This window comes from Neofelis nebulosa, chromosome 10 (assembly GCF_028018385.1).
Source record: "Neofelis nebulosa isolate mNeoNeb1 chromosome 10, mNeoNeb1.pri, whole genome shotgun sequence".
Lineage (NCBI taxonomy): Eukaryota > Metazoa > Chordata > Mammalia > Carnivora > Felidae > Neofelis > Neofelis nebulosa.
In genome coordinates this window covers 9,646,657-9,664,219 of record NC_080791.1, presented here as the reverse complement: position 1 = coordinate 9,664,219, position 17,563 = coordinate 9,646,657, and the positions used below count along the sequence as shown (strand labels likewise).

The 17,563-nt window shown below is 38.1% G+C and overlaps 1 protein-coding gene across 4 annotated transcripts in view; it reads right to left on the bottom strand.

Moving 5' to 3' along the window:
- SIK2 (salt inducible kinase 2) overlaps positions 1 to 17,563 on the bottom strand; it is a 121,467-nt gene that overhangs the window by 44,109 nt on the left and 59,795 nt on the right. The gene's annotated exons all lie outside the window — the stretch shown is intronic.

Genomic DNA, 17,563 nt, shown 5'->3' with positions numbered 1-17,563 from the left:
TAGGGCTATTTAGTTATCCTGAACTATAAAATAGGTCAGGAAGGATGAATGCTTAATTCTTCCTCCTTAAGTACCAATTTCCAGAGTAAGGGGTTGGCACACTAGCTACCTCCAATGATAACTATTAAGATTCGTAGGTCTGTTTGTTTTTAATTTTTTCTTCTTCTATTTTATGATTCTCTTAAGTATTATAATGGTGCATGGATTCCTTTTTTTTTTTTTTTTTACTTTTATATACTCAATTTGTTTCAATTAACTACAGTATTATTCTTTTTTTAATTTTTTAAAAATGTTTATTTATTCTTTAGAGATAGAGACAGAGCATGAGCAGGGAAGGGGCAGAGAGAGAAGGAGACAGAGAATCCAAAGCAGGCTCCAAGCTCCGAGCCGTCAGCACAGAGCCCGACATGGGGCTCAAACTCATAAACCACAAGATCTTGACCTGAGCCAAAGTGGGACGCTCAACCGACTGAGCAACCCAGGTGCCCCAAGTATTATTCTTTTCGATGCTCAATTTTTTCATCTTTGACTAGTGAGAACGCTGTTTTGTTTTGTTAACATGACCACAGAAATGTTCATTGCCTTTGTTACTTTCTGGCATAATAAAAACATCTCATGCATAACTGGAACAGTTCCTGCCCCAAACCTGGAATCAGTCATTTTTCCAAGAAGCCTTGGTTCTTTTTACTGGGGAATAGTACCTGGGTGCTCAGGATGCTTTTTATGGCAGGGTTGGCATCATTTCTAAAACTTTTCAGGGACGGAACTAAAAATAAACACTTTTTTTTAAATTTTTTTTTTCAACTTTTTTTTTTTTTATTATTTATTTTTGGGACAGAGAGAGACAGAGCATGAACGGGGGAGGGGCAGAGAGAGAGGGAGACACAGAATCGGAAACAGGCTCCAGGCTCCGAGCCATCAGCCCAGAGCCTGACGTGGGGCTCGAACTCACGGACCGCGAGATCGTGACCTGGCTGAAGTCGGACGCTTAACCGACTGCGCCACCCAGGCGCCCCTCTTTGCATTTCTTTTTATCTTGAGATTATATTGTCCTAAGGATGCATAGTCCAACTACTATGTTTTAAAGTTATTTGAGGGGCGCCTGGGTGACTCAGTCGGTTAAGCGTCCGACTTCAGCTCAGGTCACTATCTCATGGTCCGTGAGTTCGAGCCCCACGTCGGGCTCTGGGCTGATGGCTCGGAGCCTGGAGCCTGGAGCCTGCTTCCGATTCTGTGTCTCCCTCTCTCTCTGCCCCTCCCCCGTTCATGCTCTGTCTCTCTCTGTCTCAAAAATAAATAAACGTAAAAAAAAAAAATTAAAGTTATTTGAAAAGCTATCTCTTTGTGGTATATTTCTCCATTTATTTTTGAACATGTAAAAACACTCACCTGATATTTATTTATTTATTTATTTATTTTATTTATTTATTTATTTTTTTATTTTTCAACATTTATTTATTTTTGGGACAGAGAGAGACAGAGCATGAACGGGGGAGGGGCAGAGAGAGAGGGAGACACAGAATCGGAAACAGGCTCCAGGCTCTGAGCCATCAGCCCAGAGCCCGACGCGGGGCTCGAACTCACAGACAGCGAGATCGTGACCTGGCTGAAGTCGGACGCCCAACCGACTGCGCCACCCAGGCGCCCCACTCACCTGATATTTAAAATGATACAATAAGAAAAAAAAAAATGATACAATAAGATACAGTCCAAGAAGTCTTGTTTCCATTCTGTTCCCTCCCTTCCTCTGCCTAAAGGTAACTATTTTTATTAATTTTTGCTTACTCTTTCTGTTTCACTTGTTATGTGCAAATATTCTCCCCACTTCTTACACAAAAACATTTATCCTTTTTCTTTTTCATTTTATAGCAGTACACACATCTTCCATATTCCTTTTACATCAATGCAGGTACTTCTAGTATTTACCAATACAGTGCTAAGAATGAAGGCTCATGAGTCAGGCTGCTTCAGTTCAAATTCTGTCTTCACATTTGCTATGTGACCTTGAGTTACTTAACTCCCCACCTCCACCTCCATTTGCTAATCCCAAAATGGGGATAACAATAATAGAATAGAACACCTCACAAGGTCATGTGAAGATTACATAAAAAAAGCAATTTAAAAAAGAAAAAACCCTCTTCATGGTGCCTGGCACACACAGGTTCAATAATGTTAGCTGCTATTATATCAGTTATGATTGCTACTGTTGTTGTTATTATATTGTTATGTTATCAGGGGTTGACTAAGGCTACCTTCCCCAACTACTAGCTACCTGAAAGCCCCTTGTATTAGGATTTGTTTCACACTCTACTGACATAGGTTTAAAGGCACCAGCAACTTCTCTAGGCCAAAGCCAATTACCTTTCCTCAGTTCTCATCTTTTATGACCTTTCAATTATATTTTACACTTAACTGGTTTCCAAAATAAACATTGATTTTCTGTTTATAGTTTTTCTCCATTTCTTTCGCTAATTGACTTTTCTCTTCTAACCACATATAACTACCACAGTCTAATTCTGGCCCTTTGCCTTTTTCTGTACACCTTTCCTCACAGAATTAATCTAAACTATCCCCTCCTTGCAGATCACCTTTGAACTGCCTTATTCTTTAGTTGGATAATGTTAGTTCCCTTTCACACTCTTCTCACTTGGTGCCAATCTCAAGGGTGCCTCTTTAGTCACTCCAGCAAAGGTATGTCTTTTTTTTTTTTAACGTTTATTTATTTTTGAGACAGAGAGAGACAGAGCATGAACAGGGGAGGGGCAGAGAGAGAGGGAGACACAGAATCGGAAGCAGGCTCCAGGCTCTGAGCCATCAACCCAGAGCCCGACGTGGGGCTCGAACTCACGGACCGTGAGATCGTGACCTGAGCTGAAGTCGGACGCTTAACCGACTGAGCCACCCAGGCGCCCCAAAGGTATGTCTTAACATTCTGGCATGAGACCTTCTGCTCATAGATCCTACTCAGAAACTAATAAAAATTATACTGACATAAAATATACATATACAATTCTGTATGCATTTTCAAGGGGGGGGGGTCTATAAAATCTCAAGTTTAATTAAGATTAAGAACTCTGCCTTGGGGGATTTCATTTATCGATTAGAATTTTTATAAAAATCACCTCCAGATTTGCCAAGCACATCTGACCTTTCAACAATTACTCAATTGTGTATCTACACAGATTTTCTTTGTTACTGCAGTGTTATTATGACTGAGCTCATCTTTCTTTTTATGAATTTCATTACCACCCTTCTAAGTCACTGTAACTATCACCACCCCCCACAACAGTACCACCATCCACCAACCCCCCCCCCCCCCCGACTGGCATCCCATCCCATCTCTTCCCCCAGGAACAAGGGGTAGCTTTCCCAGCATCTTATCAAGGTGAAGAAACCCAGCCAGTTGAGTTTCCTTAAATTTCGGGGATGTCTGAATCTTTTGATCACTACCTTTAAGCTTAAAATTCTTCAGTCAGAAATTATTAGGATTCCTTAAAGCTGGATCTGAGTAATAGTCCAAAAAGATTGATAAGCTATGCAATTAAATATATAATGTTATATTAACAGGACTTAATTTGTAATTTCACTGACTTATAATCTGGAAGTAAAAGGGCTGATGACAATTTAATATTTTTGGTTTAACTAGCCTTAAAAAAACAACCCACCTCAGATAATTAAATCCTGGTCAGTGGTTTCAAACCCATAAATCTGCAAAGAATTCACATTTCTTTTTACTAACTTTGAAGAGAAAACTTGTTTTCAGGAATATGACCACTATGAACCCTGACACTCCAATAACATAATCAGAACTGGTTATTTGTTTCCTTCAAAATGTTTTGAAGATTCATTATTTTCAATCCCCATATCCAAATTATCCTCATCTTTTTCTCTAACATGTCTTGCCTCTAATTAGTACAAAGTGTCATTGTAAAATAAAACTCTATCTCACCAGAGATCAGGACTCTGATCTTTGTCAACTTAGGTTGTGCTTGTTCTAACCAATAACTCTTGGATAAAATGTAACTAAGAAAGGAAGACACAAAAAATAAAATAAAAACCTGAAAAAGGTTTTAATACATTAACATATGTACCACCTTACATTGTAAACACTGATAGAAAATGGACTAGGTATATGGTCTATATTGAATTAGGATGACATGGGCTACACTAATGTTAAATATTAGATTACAATATTACTTCTAATATTAAAATTACATTAAACTTTTAACCTTGAGACAACTTATGAATAGAATACGAAACTGAAGATTTTTAAACATTTTGCTTTTGTGTTTGCTTTTTTAAGTACACAATCATTTCAAATTGTGTGTTTGACAAAAATTAAAGGAAATTGTTGCTTGTGATATATACTCTGGCAATTTAGTTGTGCTTTCAGCAATTTCCCTACATTAGACTGTTTGCATCTGTTAGACTGAATCAGTTCTTCAAACCTAGTGGAACTACTGAAGCAAACCACAGTCTTCTGAAAAGTCAAGGGAGGTTTTAGTTACACAGTTTACAATTTTAAAGATTACTGACAATTGACTTCTGTACCTACATGTTCAACTTTTCAGCAAAAATTAAAAGCAAATATATCAAACTTCTCTAAAATCGTTTATAACCCCCACAGACAAGCCAAATAGGTTGCAATACTGATGACAGTAATGGATATCAGACAGAGGACTTAACAAATTTTTCATACCTTTAATGAAATATATAAATAAAATAAATATCTCATTTCCTTGGACCTACAGAGATTGCAAAATATACCAGAAATAAGTTCTAGAGTCAGAGAAGCCTGATTTTGAATGCTGTTTACTTCTAACCGCTATATGACCTTAGACAAACTATTTAAGCCTTGGGCGACTCAAGAGTTCGTAGTAACAAACTTCAAGTTTTGTTCTTTGTGGAAAGCTTATACCTTAAACTGCTCCACACATGAATTCTAACTTAATGGCAAAAAACCTGTTAGAAATGTTTTCTTTCCACATCTATCCTATTGGCTTCAGTCCACACACAGCAATTTCTTTATCCTGTGGCATGAAAGTATGCTGTCTGCAGTGTCCAATAAAAGTCTAGTAGTTACAACATGAAATATGCATTAGAGAAAACTTGCATTTGCAATTTTCAAATATTTAATAGGGCAGATCAAACAAGAAGAGCTGTAAAAATAAGCATGTAGAAAGAACATGATTTTTAGTACACTTTCTGAAGTCCTGTACAGATCTTTAAAAGCATACACACACATACACACACATCATTCAGTTATGAATCAGAATAAAATTAGTTAGAAAAGAATAATGAGCACAGTAGGATAGAACTATGTGCGCCTTCAACAATACTGATTCTCTTCAGGTCAGCATCGAAGCACAACGGTCTCTCTCCCTTCCTTAATCAAATTAAGGAAGAATGCTTATATTTATGGTGAGTTTCAAGTGTTAACAGACATCCTTTTACTTATTCATTCAACAAGTATCTGAGTGACTTCTTTGTGTCAGCCACTATGCTCAACCTTTGCCCTCCTGAAACTTCTGTTTGGGGGGAAGAGACAATAATAAGTAAGTAGACACAAAAAAATGATAATTCCACAGCATAATACCTTGCAGGGAAATAAGGTGATCAGCTGGAAAGTATCTGGGGTAGGCCACTGTAGACAGGTGACCTGGAGACGCCTTTATGAGAAGGTATTATTTCAACTGGGGAGAAAAGCACTCAAAGAACAGCTGGAGCACACCCATGAAGCCAAAAGGCCACCAATGAGGCTAAAGCAGAAGAGCCAGGAAGGGGGGAAGGCCAATGGTGGACTGACAAGTGGAAGTCATGCTCTGCAAGAATTTAGAAGCCCAAGGACCAAGAGTCTATTCTACAATACTGGGAAACCACTGAATGATTTTAAGTAGGTGAGGGACCCAATCTAATTTACATTTTAAAAGCACTGGAAAATAATCGGAAACTGTGAACTCTATGTTAATAAACTTTAAGTTCCACTGAGCGAAAATTTACACAAAAAATGTAAGCACTGCTATGGGAATGGTCCTGATTGCTAGCTGATATGCCAGCCACATGAAAATAAAATTCAGTCCCTAATGCGAACAGGTTCACAGTACATGTAAGAAAATTAGGTTAAATACTAAAAAACGTTAATCAGCCCTTCAAGACAAGAATAGAAAGATGTCATGAGGCAATACTGGCTTACAGACATAAGATGAGATACTGTCTGAGACATAAACTCTTGTTAATATAATTTCAGAATGATAGCTGGGTTTTCTTACTGATTTCAGTGTATGCAGTAACATTTCATTAACTGTCCTAGAACTGTTTTTTAGGTAGTAATTTAAAAAAATTATGTCAACTGAATAGCCTAGAAAAGTGGCCAGAGTCAAATTTAATACTACCAGATGATGATGTCATATGATGGCAATCAACATTCCAGACAATTCCCTAAACAGGTATTTTCATTCCACCTATTTTTATCATCTCTACAAGACCTCAAAGTCTGTTGTGAATTATTTCTTAGTAATGAAGATGACTGGACTGATAAATGAGTCATTCTAAGCTGAACTACTGATGTTGTGTGCTATTTACTCAATTTATGGTAGTGTTATGATAATATTTATAAATGCAATCTGGTCACACTTCTAACACATTTTTTACACAGATAAATACATCCAGATAGCTACTTTGATATGTAATTATTTCTTAAGAAGGAAAGAAATACAGTTCAAAGAACATATCATCATTTACAAAACCATATAATTTTTAGGAATTAGGAATGAAATGCCAAATTTGGAGAATAACATGATGATGAAGGAAACATATCTGTTAATTTTAATATTTTGATTTCTATACATATATGCCCTCTAACGATATACTTTTAGCAAACATTTGAGAATTAAGACATTGTCATCATTCATTCATAAATCCAAGAGCAGATATATTTCTGTTTTCATTAAGTTCTTCAGAAGAATGACAGTGGAAAACAATGAAGCTAGGAAGAATTGGTTAATTCAGAAAAAGGCACAGATGTAGAGGGAGGCAAGTGGGGAGACAGGTAAAATGGGTGAAGGCGGGTGGGAGATAGAGGCTTCCAGTTGTGGAATAAGTCAAAGGAATAAAAGGTACAGCATAGAGAATATAATCAATGAGATTGCAATAGCACTGCATGGTGACAGATGGTAGCTACATTTATGGTGAACATAATATAGTGTATAGACATGTTGAATCATTGTGGCACACCTGAAATTAACGTAACATTGTAGGTCAATTGTACTCAAATACAAAAAAAAAAAAAAAAAAAAAGGCAAGAGGTTAAAAAAAAATGGGCATAGAGAACTCAAGAATGTAGATTAAGCTATACAAAGTAAGAATAATTATGTCAATGAAGCTTTTGCAATTAAGTTAAAGAGCAAATCAAGTTTCCTGGGTAAGCAAGTTCGGAAAAGCCTGTTAATTTATCAGCCAGTGGCTTGACTGACGTTTCTTGGGGTCCCTCCCACCCAGTAAGTAATAATGATACTGTGAAGTCACTTGTCATAGGGGAGAAAGAGTAACAGTCAAAGGGAAGGGTTAATTGGAAAAAAGTAAGACCCCAGTCGTCTGTTCAACTATACAGAGATCAAAGAGGACAGTTGATTCGGTAACTGACATTACAAGGTTGAAATGTTTCTGTAGCTTTTTGTTCCCATTCCTTTACTCCCTCCGCCCCGCAACAGGATCATCTATCCATACCCTCTGTTGTTTGACTCTGCAATGCCTCCCGGTAGCAGAGCTGAGGTATATCCTTACCCTATTGCTTTTGGTCTTGCTCATGGGGAGTATGTGTAGTTTGACTTGATCTCTTGTTGAGATCTCCCATGACAAGCCCCAGAATGAGAGACGTGTGGAACAGATCTGAACTCAACCTACAGTCTGAAACAGAGCCACCCCAGTTGACCCACAGATAATAAAATATTTGCTGGGTGCCCGGCTGGCTCAATCAGTAGAGCATGTGACTCTTGAGCCCAAGTGTGGTGTGAAGTTTACTTAAAAAAAAACAAAACCAAAAAAAACTTGTTGATGTAGAACACCGAACTGTAGAGTTGTCATGTAACATTACTGCAGCAGAATTAGAGTGATAAAATTTCCAATATTAGAAAAGAGAGGTTTGCTCAGCTATAAAATGAAGTGCACTTTCACAAAGAAATCTTTTGAATGTTTTTAACAATTTATGTGATATTCTGTGTTCTTTATTAAACATACACTTATTATTATTTTTGTACATCTGGATGACATCTTCAGGTATTAAACAACCTTATTATTGGCCTTGAGTAACTGGGTAAGTGCTCATGTAAACTATATTGATTGTTGCCTCTATTATGTAGGATGATGTAAAAAGACTAGTCTGGTTTCTTTTCAGAGGGAGGTCACTCGATCACTTTTTCTAAGCCAGTTTACCCAGCACCTAAACTTACCCACTGCCTCCAATTTCAAGGTTAACTACTGCGAAAGGGGGACAACTGGTTGGACACAGTTCTGAAGAACAAAGTATGATTCAGTTCCAAGGAAGATAAAATTGACACAGGCGTTAATTATGGCTAACTCCTAGGTCAAGGGAGTAATTAAAGAAGAGAGCTCTGAAAAGACACGGACTAACGCTGAAAATGCTGGGCTCTATTCTCAGCGCTTATGCAAATCACTTAATCTTTGTAGGCTTCAGTTTCTAAATATACCTAATATAACTTAAAATACTTACTATCACTTCTAAGGTTGCATTTTAATTCAGTATTAATATTTCAATGAATATCACTGGATGTCACTTCAAATTTCCCCTTGGTTTATTTATTTAAAAAATTTATTGAGGTAAAATACACATAAAATTTACCATCTTAACCATTTTGAAGTATACAGTTCCCCCTCGGTTTATTTTTGACTCATCTCTTCCCCTGTCATTTCTGGCACAAAATTCCCTAGGGCACTTATTTTAGGACTGGAGAGAAGTTAGATGTACTGGAGTGGAAGCTCTGAAACTGTTACTCATTTAGCAGCAAGGCAGAGAGGACAATCCCAGGTGGGAAATGACTGCCAGAAGCCAGAAGAAAACAGATCCAAGAAGCCCCCTGTTAAGATCAAAGGTAAATGGTTCTATTTGGGCAGTATTCAAGGACCAGCAGAGGCAGGGGAGCCTGAATCTCTACCTCTGATAGTTTTAGAAAACAGTATCTGACATTTCATAAAGCTACTAGTATTGGGCCAAAATAAGAGTACTTGGAATGACAGAATTGTAATTAAGTGAAAGAATGGATGATAAGGACTCTAAGCATGTAGGCAGTTAATAAATTAACATCTTTTAACAACACACAAACACCTGTAAATACTGAAATGTGCTGGAGCTAAGAACATAGTGGTGATAAACGTGAATATCACAACAGGTATAGTCTTTTTTTTTTTTTTTTTTAAATTTTTTTTTCAACGTTTTTAATTTATTTTTGGGACAGAGAGAGACAGAGCATGAACGGGGGAGGGGCAGAGAGAGAGGGAGACACAGAATCGGAAACAGGCTCCAGGCTCCGAGCCATCAGCCCAGAGCCTGACGCGGGGCTCGAACTCACGGACCGCGAGATCGTGACCTGGCTGAAGTCGGACGCTTAACCGACTGCGCCACCCAGGCGCCCCTGGAACAGGTATAGTCTTGAGCAAAGTTTTCTTCTTGTGGCCTTTCAAAGACTGGTATTCAACAAAGGACACGACTTCATAGAGCTAGGTTTGCAGATTCAACTCCTACATTCAATGACGTCTCCAGGTGGTTTAAGTGGCTCTACAGTCTTGCATCACAGGTGTGGTTAATGAGGTAAAAGATTACAAAGGGTTTTCAATCATTACTCTTAGGAACACCAAATAGGTTATTATCACGTACTGCTGACACACACGTGTTTAAAACAAAACCTCTAGGGGCATCCAGGTGGCTCAGTCAGTTAAGTGTCCGACTCCTATTAATTTTGGCTCACAACACAAAGCCTGCTTGAGATTCTTTCTCCTGCTTTCTCTCCCTCTCTCTCTCTCTCTCTCTCTCTCAAAATAATTTTTTTAAAAAGTAAAAATAAAAAAATAAAACACTCTAACAAACAGTTTAGTACACTTCTCACTCATCTCTAAATTTCGTTAAAGCCAGCGTTTGAACTCCTAGTGGTCTCATCTACAGTGTTTAGAAAATATCTGCGTCCTTATCTCAAATCTCCATATCCACCAAAGGCAGAACACGGCTCTAGGACTTGAAAGATGTTAAAAGTCCTTGCATCCCTCATAGGTGTTGTTTGTTGTCCAAAGGTGTCCTTCCTCTTTGAGCAGAAGGAAAAAAAACTTACTGGTAAATTTTTTTTTCTAGGCATTTGTTAAGAAATGCTAAATCTGACCACTATTTAGCCAATTATTACAAGAATGCTAACAAGAAAACAGATTCCCTTATAAATTTGTGCATTTAAAAAACAGCTACTCTAAGGTTTACTAAACATCCTAGGCACAAAGAATATTCTATTGGAGTTTAACATATCTCATAATACGAGGGCCTTTTCGAATGGTGGAGCTCCAAGAGGAGCTAAAGTTAAAGTCCTGGGGAAATTCTGAGGTGGCCTTATTTTTAATTTAAAGTCCATCATGCTCTAGTATTACCAACAGTTCAAACAAAATCCCTTATGTACTACTCAAATATTTGTGGACTACTAAGCTTCTTTATAAATAAGGATGTCTGTTAACCAAACAAATTGGAAAGAGCCAGTGAGATCTGTCAATGCCTTTGGATTTGATTCTTATGAAATCAACAGGATTAAGCAAGAAGTGCCAGCATGAATTTATCACTCACATGCAGGGAGTTTCTGGCTTTATGTTTCCTAAAGAAAATTTCATCATGTGGATAAATGACAGGCTTAATTCACAGCAATTTAAACTACTATAATCAGGCTGCAGTTTGTGCCATGAATGGAATGAGGCTCTATCAAATATGGGCATCCCCATAACACACAGATAAAAGGTAGAAAAGCCACTCTGGGAACTGACAGTATGGAGAGGGATTTGGAAATGCAGTCTGTGGTCTATGAAATTTTGGTGTGTGGGAAAACATTTCTAATTTTACATGGAAGTCAAAATGAAGAGGTTTTCTTTATAATCATTTGGATAAAACACAGCAATTCCACAAAGCTAGAACATCTCGATGCAGAAGTTTTAAGATCAACCGCTTTCTGAGGAGTGTCATGTCTTAGAAAGAGTCAGGCTCTGAGCGAAACAGATATACATATACAAATGTACTTCCCCCTCATCTTTCCAAACTCTTACCAGTTTAGTTCTACTCCAGTTAACATCAGACCTACCTGGAAGCAGAGAGAAAAGGACCATGTATGTGAGTCATAATAAAGCAGTTAACTCTAATTCTTGTTCTCTTTCAAACTTCTGGTTTTCTGAAGTTCCTTCCTGATTTGCCTTTCAACCAATCATTCATTCATTCATAAAATAGTAGACACCCTGATCTCTAGCCTCATCTGCATATTCACCACCTCCGCATGGACACATCTAATAAGCATTTCAAACTTAACATGTCCTGAACAGAACTCTGAGAATCTCTCCTGAGCCTGCACCGTCCCCAATCTTCTCAACTCAAGAAAAGGCCACTCTGATCTTAGTTAATCCTAAGACTCTTCACTTCGAACCTATCAGCGAATCCTGTCGACTGGAACTTCACTGAGTATCTAGGATCCCTCCATCATTCCCCACCTAGTCCAAGCCATTGCTATCCACTGCCTGAACTATACAGTACCTTCAGACCTGGTTTCCCTATTTCTATCCTTGCCTCCTTAACGTCTGTTCTTAACATGGCAGCCAGAATGATACTCAGAAACGTTTTTATATATCCCGTCAGTCCTCTGCCCAGAATCCACCAATGGCTTCCCTTATCATTCAGACTCCTTCCCATAGCCGAATAAGGGCCCACAAGAACTGAAACTGAAGGTGGCTTTGATGTAATCAAAATAGTGGACTCAGACACTATCCAATATGATGAAATGTGACTAGTCATAGCTCACACCGAAGTTACTTAAATTTGTCAATCTCGACTATTAAAATCAGGGCCTAGCCTTTGACAGAGAATTACATTCACAGTTTGCAAGGACACAGGTACAAGTATGTTCAATGCAACATTATTTGGAATAGACTAAACCAAGTAATAGTCAAAACATCTGTTAATAGAGGAATGGTTAAATAATATATGGCACAAAATCATACTATTGAATATGATAAAGCTGTTAAACAATATGATGAATCTTCATGTATTTACATGGAGGAATCTTTCTCTCTCTCTTAAACTGCATGCAACCTGTGTCTCACTTTAGCTAATTCCAAACTGAGGGTCATTCTCCACACAGGCCATGCAGGCCATTCCCTCTGGGTATCTCCACTCTCCTCACAGTACGAAGTCCTACACACCCCTCACGACTCAGCTCAGAGTACTGTCTCCTTAAAGAACCATTTCCTGACTCTTCTGACTGAGTGGACAAGTGCTCAATGTTTGTTGACTGGATTAAAGAAAAAAATACCTGATTTTCTATATTCTAAAAACTAGGCTGAAACTTCTTTCTAAAAATTAAGTGGTATCTGTTCTCTCCTTTCCTTAGATCCAATGTAATTTATTTGTAGGTCATAAGGACTACCAGTGATACAGAACTATATGGTCTTTCCCTGGTAATCTTAACATCTACCTGGAAAGGTGTGAAGAGTAATTTTTCAATAGCTTTACTGAGATATAATTAGCACAAGAAACAATTTACCCACTGAAATCACACAGTTCAATGTTTTCTAGTACATTCACAGGGAGAATTATTATTTTTAACAATGCTAAAAACTCTCTGGGCTTGGAAACCATCAATTTGTGATTACTAGAAGATGTAACACAGAGGTGGTTAAAAAAAACACCACCAAAAAATGAAAAAAAAAAACCAAAACAAAACAATTACTACATCTTATCTTATGTGATTGGCTTAATTTATTTCATTAAGAAAATCCATCTGTGGCTATAAGCACGTTATTGGGTTTAGGGGAGCAGGAAAGAAACCTGTACAACTCTCAGTCTCATCAAATGTTTAAAAAGACACATTTAGGGTTTGATAAAAGTATGGTGAATGTGTAAGATTTCCAACCAGCTAGTATTTCCAACTGGACATCACTCCAATCCTCCATGTTCGACACGCTCCAAATGGAATCCATTACTTACTGGTTTCCAACATAATTTCCTCAGTCCTATTAATGGCACCAGTATTTCCCTCATAGTCATCTTTGCCATCTGGCTCTCCTCTATTCTGATATAGTCTCTAGTTTTTACTTGTAACTTCATGTCTGCAAATTCATACCATGGATACACTTCCTCTCCTCTCTTCAGCCCACCTGAAAACCTTCTTTAAATCAGTGTTTTAATTCATGTGGTGTGAGCCAGTAGTTTAAGTCAGTCCACTCTGTTCACAAACACAAAGTGGGTGTACCTCATCATTTAAAAATATGACATTCTTTTCCTAAGATAATCAATCATTAATAAATTAAAAGTATTTTAAGGGATGCCTCCTGAAAGAGGCACAAACCTTTGGTACAATCCTGTATCTTTCTCACCAATACTTCTTTTTGTTATTCATGCTACAACTAAATTTTCTTATCTCCAAAATCTGGTTAGAATCTAATTCCATCCTGGACACTGCTTTGTCGTCACGTACTTTTAGAGACTATGTTCATCTTTGGCACTGCAAATCAGTTCCCTATTCAGGGACTTTGCTCTAACTCTCCTATTCTCAGGTAGTAGAAAAGGATAATGAATACATCTTGGAATTCTAAGAGGACATAAGTATGTCCTGACTATTCTCTGCAATTAGTTCTATTTTCATATCATTTTTTGCCCTTTGCTGTTATTACCCCCAGGATTTACTAATTTGGTGTTTCCTGAGATTCACATTCAAGTTCCTATTGTTAGCCTAATATGGTATCATAAATGTGGACTGGTTAAAACAAAAAAGATTTTTAAACAGGTGCCTCAGTTGATAGAGCATTTAACTCTTGATCTCAGGGTTTTGAGTTCAAGCCCCCGTGTTTGGTGTGGAGCCTACTTAAAAAAAAAAAAAAAAAAAGTATTAATCTGATGCAAAAGCCATGAACATGCCCTAAAACTGAAGAGAAAGAGAATAACCACAGAAATAAAAGTGTTTGGATTTTTTTAGAGTCCTGAAAACAAACAATAAACAAAACCAAACCAGATTACTGAAATTAAAGGAGGCTAATCAGACTGAATTTGTATTACAAAAATGTGGTGTAGCTGGCACAGCCTGAACCTACTTCAGCTTTTATAAACCATCTCTAGCATACAGTGTATCTGGTTTACCTCTCAATTACAAACCTTAAGTGCCTACCAGAAAACAACTTTTAGGCAAATCCACCTTCCAAACCCTGCCAAAGAGTTCAGTTAATTTTATGTTAGGTCAGGAAATAACACAGAGAAGCAATGCTATATCCTTAGGAGAAGGCACAAGTGTCTGAAAGGAACCTGAATGTCACCCTAACATCAGTATTTAACAAAAATCCCATTGCAACTATGATGGCTTTGTGCTAGTTCCAAAAGGTCGACTGGAATCCCTAGCCTCATCCACGAGGTTGTAGGCAGGCAGAGGCCAGCCTTTTAAATCTTGGAGATTTTAACAGAAAGCAAGTAAGAAGTTTGCTTCATCAGTTGTAAGAGCCTTCATCCTGCCTACTTCATGCCAGTGCAGTAGTTACATGGATATTTTAAAGCTTCTCCTACTCTGTATGGAACTCTCCAAGGTTCTGACCCTTCATGGTGGTCTAATAAGAGAGCAGCACTTGGAAAACCAAAGTTCAGGAAAAAACAGAACCATAGGTGTATTGGTCCTGTGCCATTTCTAAATATTGATTCGAAGTCTCACATTCACTTTGGACTTACTCTAACCATTTAAGCCTATCCCTGAGGTACACCCACCTTAGAACATCACTGGTACATCATTAAGTCCTATCACATTTTTAGAGTAGCTGGATCTATTCCTTTCTTCCTGTTCCAACCATTCTCCCAAGTCTGCTATTTTAGAATCAGGGTTCAATGGATTGTGGGTGAAGGGTCAGATTTAATTTAACCTTGATCTGTTTGGCTAGATTAGAGTTGATGTAACTGAAGAAATAAATTTCTCTCAACACTTTAAATATTTCAATCTGCTCCCTTCTTGCTTGCTTGGTTTCTGGAGAGAAGCTGGATATAATTCTTATCTTTGCTCCTTTATAGATAAAGATTTTTTTTTTTGTCCTGGCTTCTTTCAAGATTTCCTCTTTATCTTTGATTTTCTGCTGTTTGAATACGATATACCCAGGTACAGGTTTTTTGGTATTTATCCAGCTTGGTGTTCTCTGAGTTTCCTGGGTCTGTGATTTGGTGTCTGAAATTAACATGGGCAAAATTCTGAGTTACTGCTTTAAATATTGCTTCTGTTCCTTTCTCTCTTTCTTCTCTCTTCCCCCACTACACGTATTTTGTAGTTGTCACAGTTTTCACATATTTACTTCCATTTTTTTTTCACTCTTTTTTTCTGTTTGCTTTTCAACTTTCAAAGTTTCTATTAATATATCTTCAAGCTCGGAGAGTCTTTCCTTAGCCATATGTAGTCTAATGAGTTCAGACATTCTTGATTTTTGTTACAATGTTTTTGATCTCTAGCATTTCTTTTTTCTCCCCCTAACATTTTTTATTCTTTCTCAGAATTTCCATCTTTCTGCTTATATTACTCATCTCTTATTATGTGTTGTTTACTTTTTTATTACAATCCTTAGTATAGCATAGTAGTTTTAAATTCCCAGTTTGATAACCCCAACATCTCCGCATACTTGAGTCTGGTTCTGATACTTGCTATGTCTCTTCAAATTGTGATTTTTGCCTTTCAGTATGCCTTGTAATTTTTCGCTGAAAGCTGGACTTGACATATTGGGTAAAAGGAACTCTGGTAAATAGTGGTGAACTCCATTTACTCAGTAAAGCAACTGGGGTAACTAGCCTTTAGTAGCGTGGTAGTGAGGTATGGGGGACAGAGAAGCATTCTATAGTTGTATGATTAAGTCTCAGTCTTTTCCTATGTGCTTCTTGGTCCTCCCCCAACCCCCACTCAGGTGGGACAGCATGGCTAGACTGGGCTAGAGTTGGGTGTTTCTCTTCTCCCAGGTTGGTTAGGTTCCATAAAATCCCAATAGGTTAGGCTCTGTAAAATAGTTTTTCTCTTGAGGGCAGGCCTTGTTAAGAAGAACAGAATATGCTGACACATTACAAAACGGTTACTTTTCCCCTCTCCCACCAGGAGCAGAAGGAGACTTTTTTTTCTGATCCTCATTATGAGAACCTGACACATCTCCTGGAGCTAAGACTCGCAGAAATGTACTCCTCCACCCCCCCTGCCCCATCAAGTTTTTTTTTAACTCTAAGACTTGTCCACACTGAGGTTTTAGCAATTCAGCATTCAGTTTTTCCCATCGTGAACTGGTTCCTGCAGAGCTTTCTGCTTGTGGGCTTCTGCTCTGGTAAGACAGGATTCTCTCCACTTGCCTGTCTGTCTAATTTTGAGGGCAGCACTCTGCCCTGTGACTTCACTTCTTTGATGAATCAAAGAAGCACTGTTGAATTTTTAGTTTGTTCAGCTTTTTACTTGCTAGGATGGAGTGATGACTTCCAAGCCTCTTACATGCCAGACCAGAATCTGGAAAAATATTTCAAATGTGTAAATTCCTAAGAGCTTTTTCGCTCCTAGAAAGCACTCTGAAGCCCCAGGCCAAGGAGGAAAAAGGAAAAGATAAGGACAAGATAATGAATAAGAAACAAGAGTTCTCCTGTTCCAACTGTGCCCCTCAGAATCACTCAAAGCAGTTAGGCCATTGCGAGCAGGGAAACAAAAGGCAGTTTACGATTTCCTGAGTGCTATCTCATTTCTCTACTGTCAGAAGTAACCCCAAAAGAACACGTGGAATCTTACCTCCTGTCTCCCACACTGCAGTCTGCCCAGCACCAGTTCATGCTGCCCAATCTTTCCCCCGTGGTGAAAAACAGTAAAAAGACCTGACTTCCCCGAGAAACTGAAAGTCTTTCAAAAACAGTTTTCACAGAAAAATAGTGAAAAGGACACAGTTATGCAGAACTAGCTCAAACACTTTATGAGCAGATTAAAGAAGACAAAGTCTGATCTTTATTTCTCATGCATTTCGCACATACTGGATGGGTAGTGGAAGGCAGAATACCCACAAGACCCAGCGGTCTGCCTTTAGCCACTGCCCAGCGACTCTAACCTGTATGCTCTGCTTTAGTTTTCTTCTCAGTGCTCTTCACCATTTCCCATTTTGTGTATCTGTTTACTGTATTTCTCTTGCGATGTAAATAAGCTCCATGAGGCCAACGATTTTGAACTTTCTCCCCCCGCATACCCTCTAGATCTAAAACAACGCTTAGTATATAATTATGGCTCAATAAGTACTTGTTGAATTAATCCATGAATAAACATTCATTATTATCCCATCTGTATCACCT